Raw genomic sequence first — 15,281 nt, 5'->3', positions numbered from 1 at the left:
CTGCAAAATCCAAAATGTAGTTGTGACAGCTCCAAATAAAGGCTGCATATCATCTAGTAAGCATGCCAATGGCCAAATATAAGGCCATTGGCATTGCAAATAGTAAAAAAAAATACAAAAATCAACTTTTATTTTTTTAGCCAATCTCGGCTGTTTAAGCATAGGGCAGCGGCACGCAAATGGGATCGGTGGGAAAATAACAAAATGAACCTAAATTAAGCATTCTAACTAAAATCAGTATGCTGCCATGCAAGTCAATGGCAGGAAGTAGACAACATGGCCAGCGAGTAGTGGTTTCTAAGGGGGGAGGCTCAGTGTGAGACATGTAACTATGCATTAGCAGGCAATCCTATGCAAATGAGGGGAAGGGTAGTGAATCCCAGTTTTCCCCAGCATGTGAGTAAGGTCCCAACAGTGTAAGAGTAGGAATAGCTTGGTGCAAGCCTAGGAGTGACATCATGGGGGGGGCATACTGTAAGTGGATTGGAGCCCTGTGGCTCAGGTTTGCTCCTAGCTTAGCACAGCTAAGCTAGAGGGGGTGTCTAAACCTGCCTAGCACTCTTTACAAAGCCTAAGCAGGTGTGCGTGCTGCGCACCAGGTTTTACAAGAAGAAAAAAGAAGTTAAACCAGGAAATAGCAGCACTGTGCACATTCAAGCACTCTGTTTGCGCGGCACGCCCCCGGGCTTAAAAAGGAAGGCAATGGGAAGGGAAAACAGCAGGAGGAAGGTAATCAAGGAGAACTAGCTTAGCTGGCAGGTGAAATGTATCAGAATCATCCAATTACACAGGCAGCTGACCAGCATAGCCCAGAACACTACTATAAACTATGCAAACACCTTCCCCTCTGGTTTTTCCCACACTCTACACCACCGGTGTCTACAAGCGAGGGAATATTAACAAACAAACCTACAAAATGAGAAGGGCTGCAGCAGGCAACATAGAACAACATGTGCAAGAGGCTGAGGGTGGTGAGGATGTGAATGCTGCTGATCAACCCACAGTGGGGAGATGGAGAAGAGTGAACAGACCCAGGGTAACCTACCAGGGGCTACATGAGCTGGAGATAGTGGAGTGCTATAGGTTGGACAGAGACCTCCTACAGCAAATTGTTGAGCTGTGCCGGCCACACAGCACACCAAACTGACCGAGGGGAACCCTTCCCAGTGGATACCAAGGTATGTGCAGACCTAGGAATACTAGCTACAGGTACCTCCCAAAGCTCAACTGGAGATATCATGTGGATCTCACAACCATCAGCATCCAGAGTATTCCACCAGTTCCTGGATGCCATGTCAACACATGCCAGTGAGAACATATATTTCCTCAACACCCGTGAGGTGTCAGCCAGCAATATGCATCTCTTCCACCAAATAGCAGAATACCCTGAGGTAGTGGGTGCTATAGACTGCACGCACATATGCATCAAAAGCACCACCTGGTGATCAGAGTAGGGCTTACATCAACTGCAGGGGCATCCCCTCCATCAACTGCCAGGTTGTATGTGATGCCCAGGGCAATATAATGAATGTGTGTGCTGGCTGCCCAGGAAGCTATGACGATTCCCATATATATGGCATCTGACGCAGCTGTACCAGAGATTTGCCAATGGGGACATCCCCTATGGTCGCCTAGTGGGGGGTGCTGGTTACACACTGGAGCCGTAGCTGATGACACCCATCAGAAATGCACACACACCTGAACAAGAACACCATAATGAGGCACACGCACAGACCAGACTTATGATAGAGCATGAGTTTGGGATGCTCAGGTCACGGTTCCGGTGTCTGGATACATCTGGTGGAGCCTTGCAGTACTCACCAGCTACATGTACCCAGATTGTTATGGTATGTGCCATGCTACACAATATGATCCTGCAAAAACAGCTGCAGCAGGAACAGCATGGGGCAGGGCCACACAGCCCCCCACTATTGCCAAGACCTGCACAGGCACAGAGTGACTCGGAGGAGGAACAACCTGAGCCTGCCGCAGTAGGCAGATGGAGTTGTGCTCAGTATGACGAAGCTGCGGCAAAGAGACAATGCATAGCACATACAGTGACATAGTAGGGACCCAGGGAATGACACCTCTTTCTGACTCACACATACAGTAAAAGGGATGCCAAACATGACACAACCTGTGCTCAACTATGTATAGGGAGTGTACTATGTGCATCCAATACAGGCAGCCCTCCAGCACCATCCTCAATCCTGACACACCCACAAGGTAAGTCAATCAACTTATCAATTGCCAAATGAAGTAGAATGTGTCTTTACCTGTATCTATGATATGGATGTGAGCATGAAAGGGAATTGGGTGACTGAATGTTATGGTAGCAGACAGTAGACACCCACAGTGGCACCATGACATCTGTAACACATACTGGAGTCACCATAGTAGCCAGTACTATACAGGGTGACAAAACCCACTGCAGGAAATGTGCTGAGCGACATGTGTGTCCATATGACTCACACATGCCAGTCAGGGCGGTTCACATACCCGACAACAGTCTCAGCCAGCAGGACAGGTGTAGAAATTCCCAAACAGAGCCTGTGCTATGGCCCCTGAATGATGGCTATGGTTAACCTCCCCCCCAAGCCTACACAGACAGACTGCAGCAGGTGAGGCAGTGGGATGTTAGTTCTGAAGGGTAGGAAGTCAGACACTAATATGTAGGGCAACCAAAGCTATGATCTGTAGTACACTGGTGTGCCTCTAGTCAGCATGATAGGTAAGAATACAGAATGAAATGGAGTACCTGACATACCAGTACAGTCATAGCTAATGTGTACAAGTGTCAGGTGTGCCCCCCCATCCTACGTAGTAATGTAATAACATTCAGGCATGCCCCCCAATCCTGTGTAGAAATGTAGAAATAGACAGGTGTGCCTCCCCCATCCAACGTAGTAATGTAATAACAGTCAGGTGTGCTCCCCCCAGTCCTGTGCAGAAATGTAGAAATAGTCAGGTGTGCTCCCATCCTACGTAGAAATGTAGAAATAGTCAGGTGAGCCCCCACCCCCATCCTATGCAGAAATTTAGGAACAGTCAATGCCAAAAGCTTGATGAATACCCTGCAGAAACAGCATGCTACCTGTCGGTGTACAACACAAAGGTCAGCACTGCAGTACAAACCAACTGGACTTGATCCACACATTAAATACAGATGGCCATACTGGGCACGCTCACACACTTAGAGAAATGAAGGCAATGTCAGTCAACAACATACTGAAAGGTCATACTGGGCATGCTCACACACCTAAACACATGAAGGCCATGTCTGTAAACACCAGTGGACCAGACATATCTGGCAGTCAAAGTTGTTAGTGCAGACACTCATCAGTATGCACCACTCATGCCTTGCACACACAGTGGATAGGAATACAGACATATATGTAAGGACAACACACTATAATAAGCCAAATGTAGATGTACATAGATGTGTGGAAGAGGGTGACTGTGACAAGGAGCCATCCAGGCCTGTCCCACCCAGCACACAGCCAAAGGGCCCCAACCACATGAGGTTCAGATGTCACTCACTGCAGATACTAGCCACCAGTATCTGTCAGCATTACAGACTATGTGATCCCAGCTGTGCAACATGACTATACAAGGAAGTAGTCATCTAGCAGCTGTATACACGTACCTGTGAAATATAACACTGTGTGTGCCCGCATGTGGTGTGTCAACCTCTAGATGAATGGGTTTTGGCCCATGCACACACACTGCCCTCCCCATAGCCCTACTATGACAAGCCTGTTGAGGTCATCCACTGTGATATACACCTTTGGGAGAGTTGTAGCCCAGTAATCTCCGTGGCATGTCCCATAACTTCATACTGCTGTAGTGTGATAACATAGTTAGGTAGGAACAGTTCAAAAATGAGGGGTGCACCATCGACTGCAACAAAATCCATGTAAACTGTAAAAACTCCACAATTTATTGACAAAAAGATACACGGACTCCGGAAAGTAAGAGCTTTTACGTCCTTACAACGCTTCTTCAGACTTCAATAAAAACCAAACAATTCACTTCATTAAATATACAACTCAGTTAACAGCTGTACCTAATTGATAAAATTAATAAATCAGCTTGAAAAGCTAACATAAGCCATTCATATAAAACTATGATACTCTAAAGACAAAAACAACTGGAACTGCTAAAAAATGTACATAAGCAAGGTTCGAGGAATATATATATATAAAAAATATATGTGAAAAATATGGAAATAAAATGTAAAAATATATATAAAAAACACACTAATGTTTAAGTGGTTTGGCTGCTAAAAAGGGTTTTAGTGTGATCTTGTCATTCAACCCATATTTGTGTGCTTGCAGCCTAAGTATCCACTTGTTCTCAATCTCCTCAGTATGGTTTCTTATATTGCCTAGCCTAGTTGATTTGGTGACCAATTCCAAAACCCTAAATTTAAAACTGTGTTGAAGACCATATTCTATTACGTGCTTTGCCAGGGCATTATTGGTGTTTTCTTTGTTAATCGCATATATATGCTCCCTTATGCGTTCACGCAATGTTCTATTAGTCTTACCAACGTAGAATTGTCTACAAAGTTGGCATTGAGCTAAATAAATTAAATCCATGGTTCTACAGTCCGCGTACCCTTTAAATGTGAATGTACGTCCTGTGAACGGGTGTGTAAACATGTTGTCATCAGCTATATATTTACATTGATTACAATCACGGCAGGCAAAAGTGCCTATCCTCTGTGACTGAACAAAATTATTATTAGTCCTTTCATAACATAACATCCTTTTAAGGGACTTCATATTTTTATACGCTATGTTAGGTTCATCATCAACTAAGTTCCTAATTCTATCATCCATTGTTAACAATTTCCAGTTATTCTCTATAATACGCCTAATATGGCTATTCCTATTAGTGAAGGGAATAGTTAGCCTATTCTTCATCCGGGGTTTGGAATCCATGTATGAGGCATCAACATCATTCCTAAAAACAAAAGGGGTGCCCTTGTCTGTTCTGTGCATATCACCTTCTACAATAGCTTGATGTATCTCAGATGAGTTATAACCTCTTGAGGCAAAATTGTCAACCAATCTAACTTTCTGTTGCTCAAATGCTGTTTCTTGTGTTGTTAGCCTGGAGGCCCTCAATACCTGTTTTTTCATTATATTGGCATGCACATGTCTAGGATGCATACTCCTACGGTGTAACAAGTTGTTCTTCCAACAAGACTTCCTAAACATTTCGGTATCCATACCATTGCTTCCTTTAATTACTTTAATATCAAGAAACTCAATCGCATTGACTGAATGTGAGCTTTCAAAAGCCAAAAAAAACAGTAGTGCTATTGATATAGCGCACAAAATCATACAACTGTGTCTCTGTCCCCCCCACACACAATAAACACATCATCTACAAATCTACTATAATATTTCAATTTGTCAGAAAAAAGTACATTATTCAAAACATATATGCTCTCCCAATATGCCAATACCAAATTGGCATATGAGTTTGCACATGGGGTTCCCATGGCAACCCCCTTTTTTTGTAGAAAATATTCATCTTCATATATCAGGACGTTGTTCTCCAACACTATTTCTAATAGTAGCATCCATCTTATAACTTTATCATTGGTGACATCATTCTCTAACAAGAAAAGCCTTACATATTCAATCCCAATGCTATTGGGTACAGAGGTAAACAATGATTTAACATCTAAAGTTACTAAAATGTCTTCATTACCAATTGGTGTTAACCTATTGAATGTTGCAAGGTTCTCCAAAAACTGCTTGGTGTCTCTAAGGACTTGCTTAATATTAGTAACAATAGGCTTAAATTCCTTGTCCAGATAAATGGACAGGGGCTCTGTAAGCCAACCCTTGCTGGAGACTATAGGCCTCAATGGGGGTTCAAAAAGTTCTTTGTGAATCTTTGGCAAACCCCTAATAATGGGAACTAGTGGGTTCTCCACTAAAAAATACTTGTAGGAGTCTATATCAATAACATTACTAAATGCCCATGAACATATCTTATTAACTTGTTAAGTGAATTACCAGTCAGGGGTTAAGTATCATTATCAGCCAGCATTTGTTCCATTTTATTTGCATACATCACTCTATCCATTACTACCACGGCTCCCCCTTTATCAGCCTGTCTTATAATAATGTCATCATTTTTTTGTAAATTAGAAATGGCTTCTTTATCTTCTATAGTTATATTGAAATAATCAGACTTAACTTTCTTGCTATTGTACAAATCAAAAAGATCACATTCACAGGCTCGTTCAAAAGCTTCAAGTAACGGATGCTGCTGTGGCACAAAAGTTGAAGGTTTTCTAAACACATTAAACTCACTTTCCACAGGATCTAAGGCATCCTGTCCAAATAACATTTTTAACCCAATATTTCTGGCAAATAACTTAATGTCAACAATAATATCTGTTATATCTGTATAACCGGATGGTATGAAACTCAGTCCTTTGTTCAAAATAGACAGTTCATTTTCATTAAGCTCATACCTGGAAATATTCACAACTAAGCCTTGTTGACTGACTTCAAGGCTTTACTTTGTTGTTCGTAAATCTCCTCTGTGCTCTTTCTCTTCCTCACCCTGTTTTGAGGAGACCATGTCCTCCTCTCGAACAATTTTATAGGGAGTGGAAAAGAAGGAAAACTTTCTGCTTCCACAAAGACCTCCCCTTCAGAGACCCCCAAGAAAGAGTCTATGGTTTGGTTGTTTCTTACGAACATCTCTTATTGCGCTCTCATCCATAGGGTTGAGCGCTGTTTGTACGCATGTATTCCCTTCATTGTTGGAATGTACCATGGCCTCAATCGTGATCTGCCGTTGTTTAATACCTGCTGGTCTCTTCACCTTTGCGCCCATGTTCAAATCTTCCGGTTCAGAGGGTGGAACGATTCCAGCTTGATTGCACATTGTCGTCACCGTGTGGGCGGTTCTCCAATCAGCTGTAGCATCCTTGGATGTCTGCTTATGCTGAGCAATGGAAATATGATTTTCATTACAATTGAAATGATTAACAGCCCTATCTCTCGGCCAGGAAAAAAACTGGCCTTTTTGAAAATCGATGAAGTCCCTTTCAAGTTTTCTCTTCTTATCTTGTAATGACTTACTATCAAGAGAAAACATCATCGATTTTAAATCATTATAGAGTATGTCCTGCTCATTCTTACCAAGTAGTTCCAAAAGTTCATGCTCAATAATGCCGATCTCAGTAACCAATTCTTTCTCTACCATACAATATTGCTCCAATAGTATCTTAATGTAGCTAAAGCTGGTATCTAAGTTCAGTTTCTGCCATTTGGCTGTGCCAAATGTTGGCATTTTAAGGACCCTTAAACCCCTTTCAACAAGTCTAAAATTCAAACAAGCCTCCATGTGGAGCTTCTGCCACTGCACATTTTTCAACTTCTGTAGCTTGTTCTCAAGTCGCCTCGTGGCTAGAATAACATCCATATTGTGCTTCATATACTTATTACTGTCCTCATTATTGGATAGCTCTTTAGTCGTTAACTTCAATAACGGATTTGAGCTCACCTCTATCAGATCACCAATACTGAATGCCTTTTCAGGTCTCAATGCGTACGAACTTCTTGTCGACGCCGGTTCCACAGCCATGTCTCGGCAAAGTGTAATGCAAGTAAATGAACAGATAAAAAGTACTATTTGCCGAGTAAAGCACCCTTATCACAAACCAAAGCACAAACAGTTCAAAAATGAGGGGTGCACCATCAACTGCAACAAAATCCACGTAAACTGTAAAAACTCCACAATTTATTGACAAAAAGATACACGGACTCCGGAAAGTAAGCACTTTCACGTCCTTACAATGCTTCTTCAGACTTCAATAAAAACCAAACAATTCACTTCATTAAATATACAACTCAATTAACAGCTGTACCTAATTGATAAAATTAATAAATCAGCTTGAAAAAGCTAACATAAGCCATTCATATAAAACTATGATACTCTAAAGACAAAAACAACTGGAACTGCTAAAAAATGGACATAAGCGAGGTTCGAGAAATATATATATATAAAAATATATGTGAAAAATATGGAAATAAAATGTAAAAATATATATAAAAAACACACTAATGTTTAAGTGGTTTGGCTGCTAAAAAGGGTTTTAGTGTGATCTTGTCATTCAACCCATATTTGTGTGCTTGCAGCCTAAGTATCCACTTATTCTCAATCTCCTCAGTATGGTTTCTTATATTGCCTAGCCTAGTTGATTTGGTGACCAATTCCAAAACCCTAAATTTAAAACTGTGTTGAAGACCATATTCTATTACGTGCTTTGCTAGGGCATTATTGGTGTTTTCTTTGTTAATTGCATATATATGCTCCCTTATGCGTTCACGCAATGTTCTATTAGTCTTACCAATGTAGAATTGTCTACAAAGTTGGCATTGAGCTAAATAAATTAAATCCATGGTTCTACAGTCCGCGTACCCTTTAAATGTGAATGTACGTCCTGTGAACGGGTGTGTAAACATGTTGTCATCAGCTATATATTTACATTGATTACAATCACGGCAGGCAAATTGGCATATTGGGAGAGCATATATGTTTTGAATAATGTACTTTTTTCTGTCAAATTGAAATATTATAGTAGATTTGTAGATGATGTGTTTATTGTGTGGGGGGGAACAGAGACACAGTTGTATGATTTTGTGCGCTATATCAATAGCACTACTGTTTTTTTGGCTTTTGAAAGCTCACATTCAGTCAATGTGATTGAGTTTCTTGATGTTAAAGTAATTAAAGGAAGCAATGGTATAGATACCGAAATGTTTAGGAAGTCTTGTTGGAGGAACAACTTGTTACACCGTAGGAGTATGCATCCTAGACATGTGCATGCCAATATAATGAAGAACCAGGTATTGAGGGCCTCTAGGCTAACAACACAAGAAACGGCATTTGAGCAACAGAAAGTTAAATTGGTTGACAATTTTGCCTCAAGAGGTTATAACTCAGCTGAGATACATCAAGCTATTGTAGAAGGTGATATACACAGAACAGACAAGGGCACCCTTTTTGTTTTTAGGAATGACGTTAATGCCTCATACATGGATTCCAAACCCCGGACGAAGAATAGGCTAACTATTCCCTTCACTAATAGGAATAGCCATATTAGGCGTATTATAGAGAATAACTGGAAATTGTTAACAATGGATGATAGAATTAGGAACTTAGTCGATGATGAACCTAACATAGTGTATAAAAATATGAAGTCCCTTAAAAGGATGTTATGTTATGAAAGGACTAATAATAATTTTGTTCAGTCACAGAGGATAGGCACTTTTGCCTGCCGTGATTGTAATCAATGTAAATATATAGCTGATGACAACATGTTTACACACCCGTTCACAGGACGTACATTCACATTTAAAGGGTACGCAGACTGTAGAACCATGGATTTAATTTATTTAGCTCAATGCTAACTTTGTAGACAATTCTACATTGGTAAGACTAATAGAACATTGTGTGAACGCATAAGGGAGCATATATATGCAATTAACAAAGAAAACACCAATAATGCCCTAGCAAAGCACGTAATAGAATATGGTCTTCAACACAGTTTTAAATTTAGGGTTTTGGAATTGGTCACCAAATCAACTAGGCTAGGCAATATAAGAAACCATACTGAGGAGATTGAGAACAAGTGGATACTTAGGCTGCAAGCACACAAATATGGGTTGAATGACAAGATCACACTAAAACCCTTTTTAGCAGCCAAACCACTTAAACATTAGTGTGTTTTTTATATATATTTTTACATTTTATTTCCATATTTTTCACATATATTTTTTATATATATATTCCTCGAACCTTGCTTATGTACATTTTTTAGTAGCTCCAGTTGTTTTTGTCTTTAGAGTATCATAGTTTTATATGAATGGCTCATGTTAGCTTTTTCAAGCTGATTCATTAATTTTATCAATTAGGTACAGCTGTTAATTGAGTTGTATATTTAATGAAGTGAATTGTTTGTTTTTTATTGAAGTCTGAAGAAGCGTTGTAAGGACGTGAAAGTGCTTACTTTCCGGAGTCCGTGTATCTTTTTGTCAATAAATTGTGGAGTTTTTACAGTTTACGTGGATTTTGTTGCAGTCGATGGTGCACCCCTCATTTTTGAACTGTTTGTGCTTTGGTTTGTGATAAGGGTGCTTTACTCGGCAAATAGTACTTTTTATCTGTTCATAGTTAGGTAGGAGTTCAAATCCCAGACATGGCAACTGTGTGTGTGTGTGTGTGTGTGTGTGTGTGTGTGTGTGTGTGTGTGTGTGTGTGTGTGTGTGTGTGTGTGTGTGTGTGTGTGTGTGTGTCTGTCTGACTGTCTGTGTAGACAGCAATGCTTTTTAGGGTAGTCACACTCCCTACAATTGAAATGCTCTACTTTGGAAAGGCTGCTGATGTCATTTATCTAGAAATACATCTCTGGAAAGGTTGTGTCCCAGTAATCTCTGTAGCGCATGCCATAACTGTGTACTGCTGTAATGTGATAAAATAATTAGGGAGGAGTTCTAATCCCAGCCTTGGCAACAGTGTGTGTGTGTCTGTCTGTGTAGAGGGCATTGCTTTTTTAGGGTAGTCACACTCCCTACAATTGAAATGCTCTACTTTGGTAAGGCTGCTGATGTCATCCAGCTAGAAATACATCTCTGGGAAGGTTGTATCCCAGTAATCTCCATAGCACATGCCATAACTGCGTACTGCTGTAGTGTGATAAAATAGTTAGGGAGGAGTTATAATCCCAGCCTTGGCAACTATGCGTGTGTGTGTGTGTGTGTGTGTGTGTGTGTGTGTGTGTGTGTGTGTGTGTGTGTGTGTGTGTGTGTGTGTGTGTCTGTGTAGAGAGCAATGCTTTTTAGGGTAGTCACACCACATACAATTTGAATGCAATACTTTGATAAGGCTGCTGATGTCATCCACCTAGAAATACACCTCTGGGAAGGATGTAACCCAGTAATCTCTGTAGTGTGTGCCATAACTGCGTACTGCTGTAGTGTGATATAGAACTCTAGTAGAGTTCTATTCCCACCCATGGCAGTTCTGGATGTTATGTGTGTGTGTTTCAATGTCTGTGTAGGGAACAATGCATTTTTGGTTAGTCACACTCACTACAATTCGAATGCCCTACTTTGGCAATCCTGCAGACGTCATTCACTGTGAAATACACCCTTGGAGAAGGAGTTCACCAGTAATCTCTGTGGTGCATCCTATAACAGCTTCATGCTGTAGTGTGATATAGACCTCTGTTAGGGGTGCTATACCCACATGTCAGTTATGGATATTTTGCGTGTGTTTCAATGTCTGTGTAGAGAGCAGTGCATTTTAGCCTAGCCACACTCACAACAATTTGAATGCCCTACTTTGGCAATCCTGCTGATGTCATTCACTGTGAAATATATCTTTGGGGAAGGAGTACTCTAGTAATCTCCATGACGTGTACTATGACTGCATACTGCTGTAATGTAATAAACTAGCTAGGTAGGAGTTCTAATCCCAGACATGATTTGTGTGTGTGTCTCTGTGGGTGTGTGTCTGTGTCTGTAACTCATATTCTGTGTTGAGGTGCTTGTGAGTAACACTGGGCCCAATGTGGAGTGGGTTTTGCAAATTTCTTATATGATAGCCCTAGTAAATATCACAATATCCACCGTACAGGGATAACAGATGTGAAATAGCCAAGAGGTTGGGGTGCAGATCCATACCCATACATGTGACATCAAGGCCAGGCAAACAAAGTTAGCAACCCTAGTAATAGCCAGACAACACTCTCAACCAATGCCTCACACACACACACACTTGCCTAGGCAACAGCCACTATGTTGGTAATACACTGCATATTGCCCACTGATAGTAACTATGGAGTGATTGCAGTGGCCTACAGAGGTCATGGCACCCTGTCCATCTGTCCAGTATGCACATACATGCAGACAGAGCAACTTCCTTATGTTCCCCACTGGACACCTGCAACACCTGTGGGGCCATTAAATGTGACCCACAAAAGACATACAATGCCTGAAAACATGCCCTTTATGGACAGATACCACTGACACTAGGGAATGCCTTTAGCATGCTATCAATGTAGGTGCAGGGTAAACCTGCTGTTCATTACCATTTCCCACCACATGAGGCCAGGACTGGTACATCTGATGATAATCTGTGTACACAACAAGGGCCAGGCAACCCAGGTACAGTTCCACATGTCACTGTACATGCATGTGGGAGGTGTGCACATCACAGACACCGTCCATGTCATGGACAAAGGAACACATACATTTATGTATTTATTATTTTATTTTATTTTACATTTGTTAACTGGGGGTGTCTGACTGAGACAAAAAGGCCCTTTTTCAGCAGAGGCCCGGGGAGAAAAGCTCCACAAAGAAAAAATTATAGATACATTTAGTTATTTAGATATGATCAGTATACACTCAAATTACAAAACACATGTTTTTACAGTTGTATGTGGCACATCAAAAGTTACAGTGGAGTGAACAAACAAAAAAAAAATATTAATTTAAAAATAAAGGTAATTAATAGATTTGTGGTGTACAGCTGAAATTTGGAACATAGGTAGAATACATACATAGTACACAGGTACAGTAGATTAGCCAGTGTTTGTGAGTAAGATTGAAAACTATTATCAAGTACTCAAGATTTAGTATGTATACCTTATTCGCTTTCACTAGTCTGAGGTGCAATCATGGCACTGCCAACCTTGCTTGAGATGTTGCCTGGTGAGGTCTTTAAAGGAGGCTTTGGATGATGCGTTTTGAATGCTAGTGGGGACAGAGTTCCATTTTTTAGCCACTGAACTACTATATAGTGTGTCTCCAAAGCTATTGTAGCTGTTGGTGACTTCTAGTAGTAGTTTGCTTGATGATCTAAGAGGCCTTTTGGCTGAGTGATGGTGATGTTGTATTATGTATTTGAGGGCAGGACACTTATTGGGGAGGTAATAGATAGAATGACAGATGCAGAGCTGATTGTAGGTTAGAAGGTTGAGCAGTTCAAGCCAGTGGAGCTGTCTCAAAGCAGTACAGTGATGAGTTCTATATGAGCAATTTGCAGCAAAGTGGGCAATTCTGTTATAGCAGGCTTCCATTTTGCTTAATTCAGATTTGTTGAGATTAGTCAGAATGGGACATGCATAGAATAGGGTGGATAGAAGTTGGGAGCAAGCAATGGCTGATCTTGTGTTGTTGGTAAGAAATGTTTTGATATGGTAGAATGATCCCAGTTTGGCATGTACTTTTTTAATAGTTAAGTTGAGATGACTATCAAATTTTAGGTGGGAGTATATGGTCATTCCCAATAGCTTAACCTGTGCCACTGGAGCGATTGGAGTAGCATTTGTGGAGTAGATAGTGAATTGACTGTTATCAGTGCTTTTGTTAGAACTGGTTATAATCATAAGCTGAGTTTTCTTTGGATTGAGGATAAGTTGGGCTTTGGTAAGGTAGTTTTCAACATCAGAGAATGCTAGTTGAGTTGTTTGCAGGAGGGTGGGAATGTTTTGTGCAGCACAGATTAAGGTAGTGTCATCTACATACTGAATGATAGATGCATGCTGTGTGGAGGCATGGAGGTCATTTGTGAAGGCTGTGAATAGTAGTGGTCCTAAGATAGAACCCTGTGGGACTCCTATAGTTTTGGGCAGCTGAGGAGAGAGAGAATTTTCCCATTTCACAGCTTGGTACCTGTCAGTTAAGTAGCTTTTGAACCAGATAAGAGTGGAAGTTGATAGGTGATATTGGTTTAGTTTGTTTAGCAGGATTTGGTGTGAGACTGTGTCAAATGCTTTGGACATATCCAAAAAAAGAGTTGATACCTGTAGGCCTTCATTTTTGAGATGGTTTACTGTGTCTGTGAAGCAATGGAGAGCTGTAGTGGTACTCTGGACAGGTGTGAAACCATGCTGAGTAGGTAAGAATATGTTGCTGTCTAGGAGATAGTTTAGCATCTGAGCATGGATGCATTTTTTAGGATTTTGGGCAGGGGGGATAGTAAAGCAATGGTTCTGTAGTTATTAAGTTCAGTGGAGGTCCCACCTTTATGTATGGGTGTAACATAGGATATTTTCCAGAGTTTGGGCACATAATTTTCAACAATTGATCTGTTTATGAGAGTGGAGACTGGGATAGCAATAGCATCTGCTGTGAGTGTCAAGAAATAGCTGGGGAGTAGGTCGGCTGCTGTTGATGAGATTTTTTGTTTGGCCCGCATGCTTTTGATTAAAGTGGTGGAAACTGTTTTGAGGGTAAAGCTTGTATTAGTGTTATTTGTGTTGGGGGGATAATGAGGAAGGAACTGTCCTGTGATACTAAGGATATAATTGAGTTCACAAAGTGAGAGTTGAATTGTGTTTCGATGGAAACTTTAGTATCGGGGTGGTTGGTTTGGGGGTAGCCTTTTGGGTGGATTTTAGTAGCTGGTTTACATTTTTCTAAAATTTTTGAGGATTGTGTTGGTATTTAGTTTGTAATGTTGTGTAGTAGGATTTTTTTGTCCAGCCTAATGCATTTTTTGCACAGTTGAGCAGTTCTTGGTACTTAGGCTTTGTGTTTCATTGTTTTTTTGATAGTAAAGCCAGGCAGTGTCTCTGGACTTGAGGATTTGTTTTGGTTTCTTTACTGAGACAGGGGTTTGTAGAGGTTCTAACCTTGATTTTGCGCAATGGAGCGACAGTGTCTAGGTGTTGTAGAAATGTTTTGTTGAAATATGCTACAGCCTGGTCAAGTGGGAGGGTTTTTAGGGGGGTCCAGTCACAGTTACAGAGTAAAGTGTTGAGGACCTCAGGAGAGAATTTTTTTGTGTTTCTAGTGGATATATAGTTAGTGGTTTTGCATATGCTTGTTCTACTACATATAAAGTATATTATGTTGTGGTCACTTAAGGTGTCTGGGAGACTGCCTGTGTTAGGGTACAATGTGAGGTTGTTAGTTAGGACCCTGTCAAGGATATATTCTCTTTTACATTTTTTATCACATCTAGTTGGAATTTGGACTAGCTGCTGGTAGCCATGGAGATTTATTAGATTACTTGGTGGTTATGATATACAGGCGAACCAATCTAGGTTGAAGTCCCCCAGAATAAGGGTTTCTTGTGAGTATCTGGAAGAACACCAGGATAAGAAGTCTTCGAGGCTAGCAAGTATATTGCCAGGTGGAATATAGATCACAATTGTGGTGATGACCTTTTTAGGGTGAAGTTGAAGTTGTGAGATAAGTATGTCCAATTATTGGGGGAGGGGTAGGAGTTTG

Source organism: Protopterus annectens, chromosome 6.part0 (assembly GCF_019279795.1).
Source record: "Protopterus annectens isolate FY-2018-M chromosome 6.part0, PAN1.0, whole genome shotgun sequence".
Classification (NCBI taxonomy): Eukaryota; Metazoa; Chordata; order Ceratodontiformes; family Protopteridae; genus Protopterus; species Protopterus annectens.
This window is presented reverse-complemented; position numbering follows the sequence as displayed.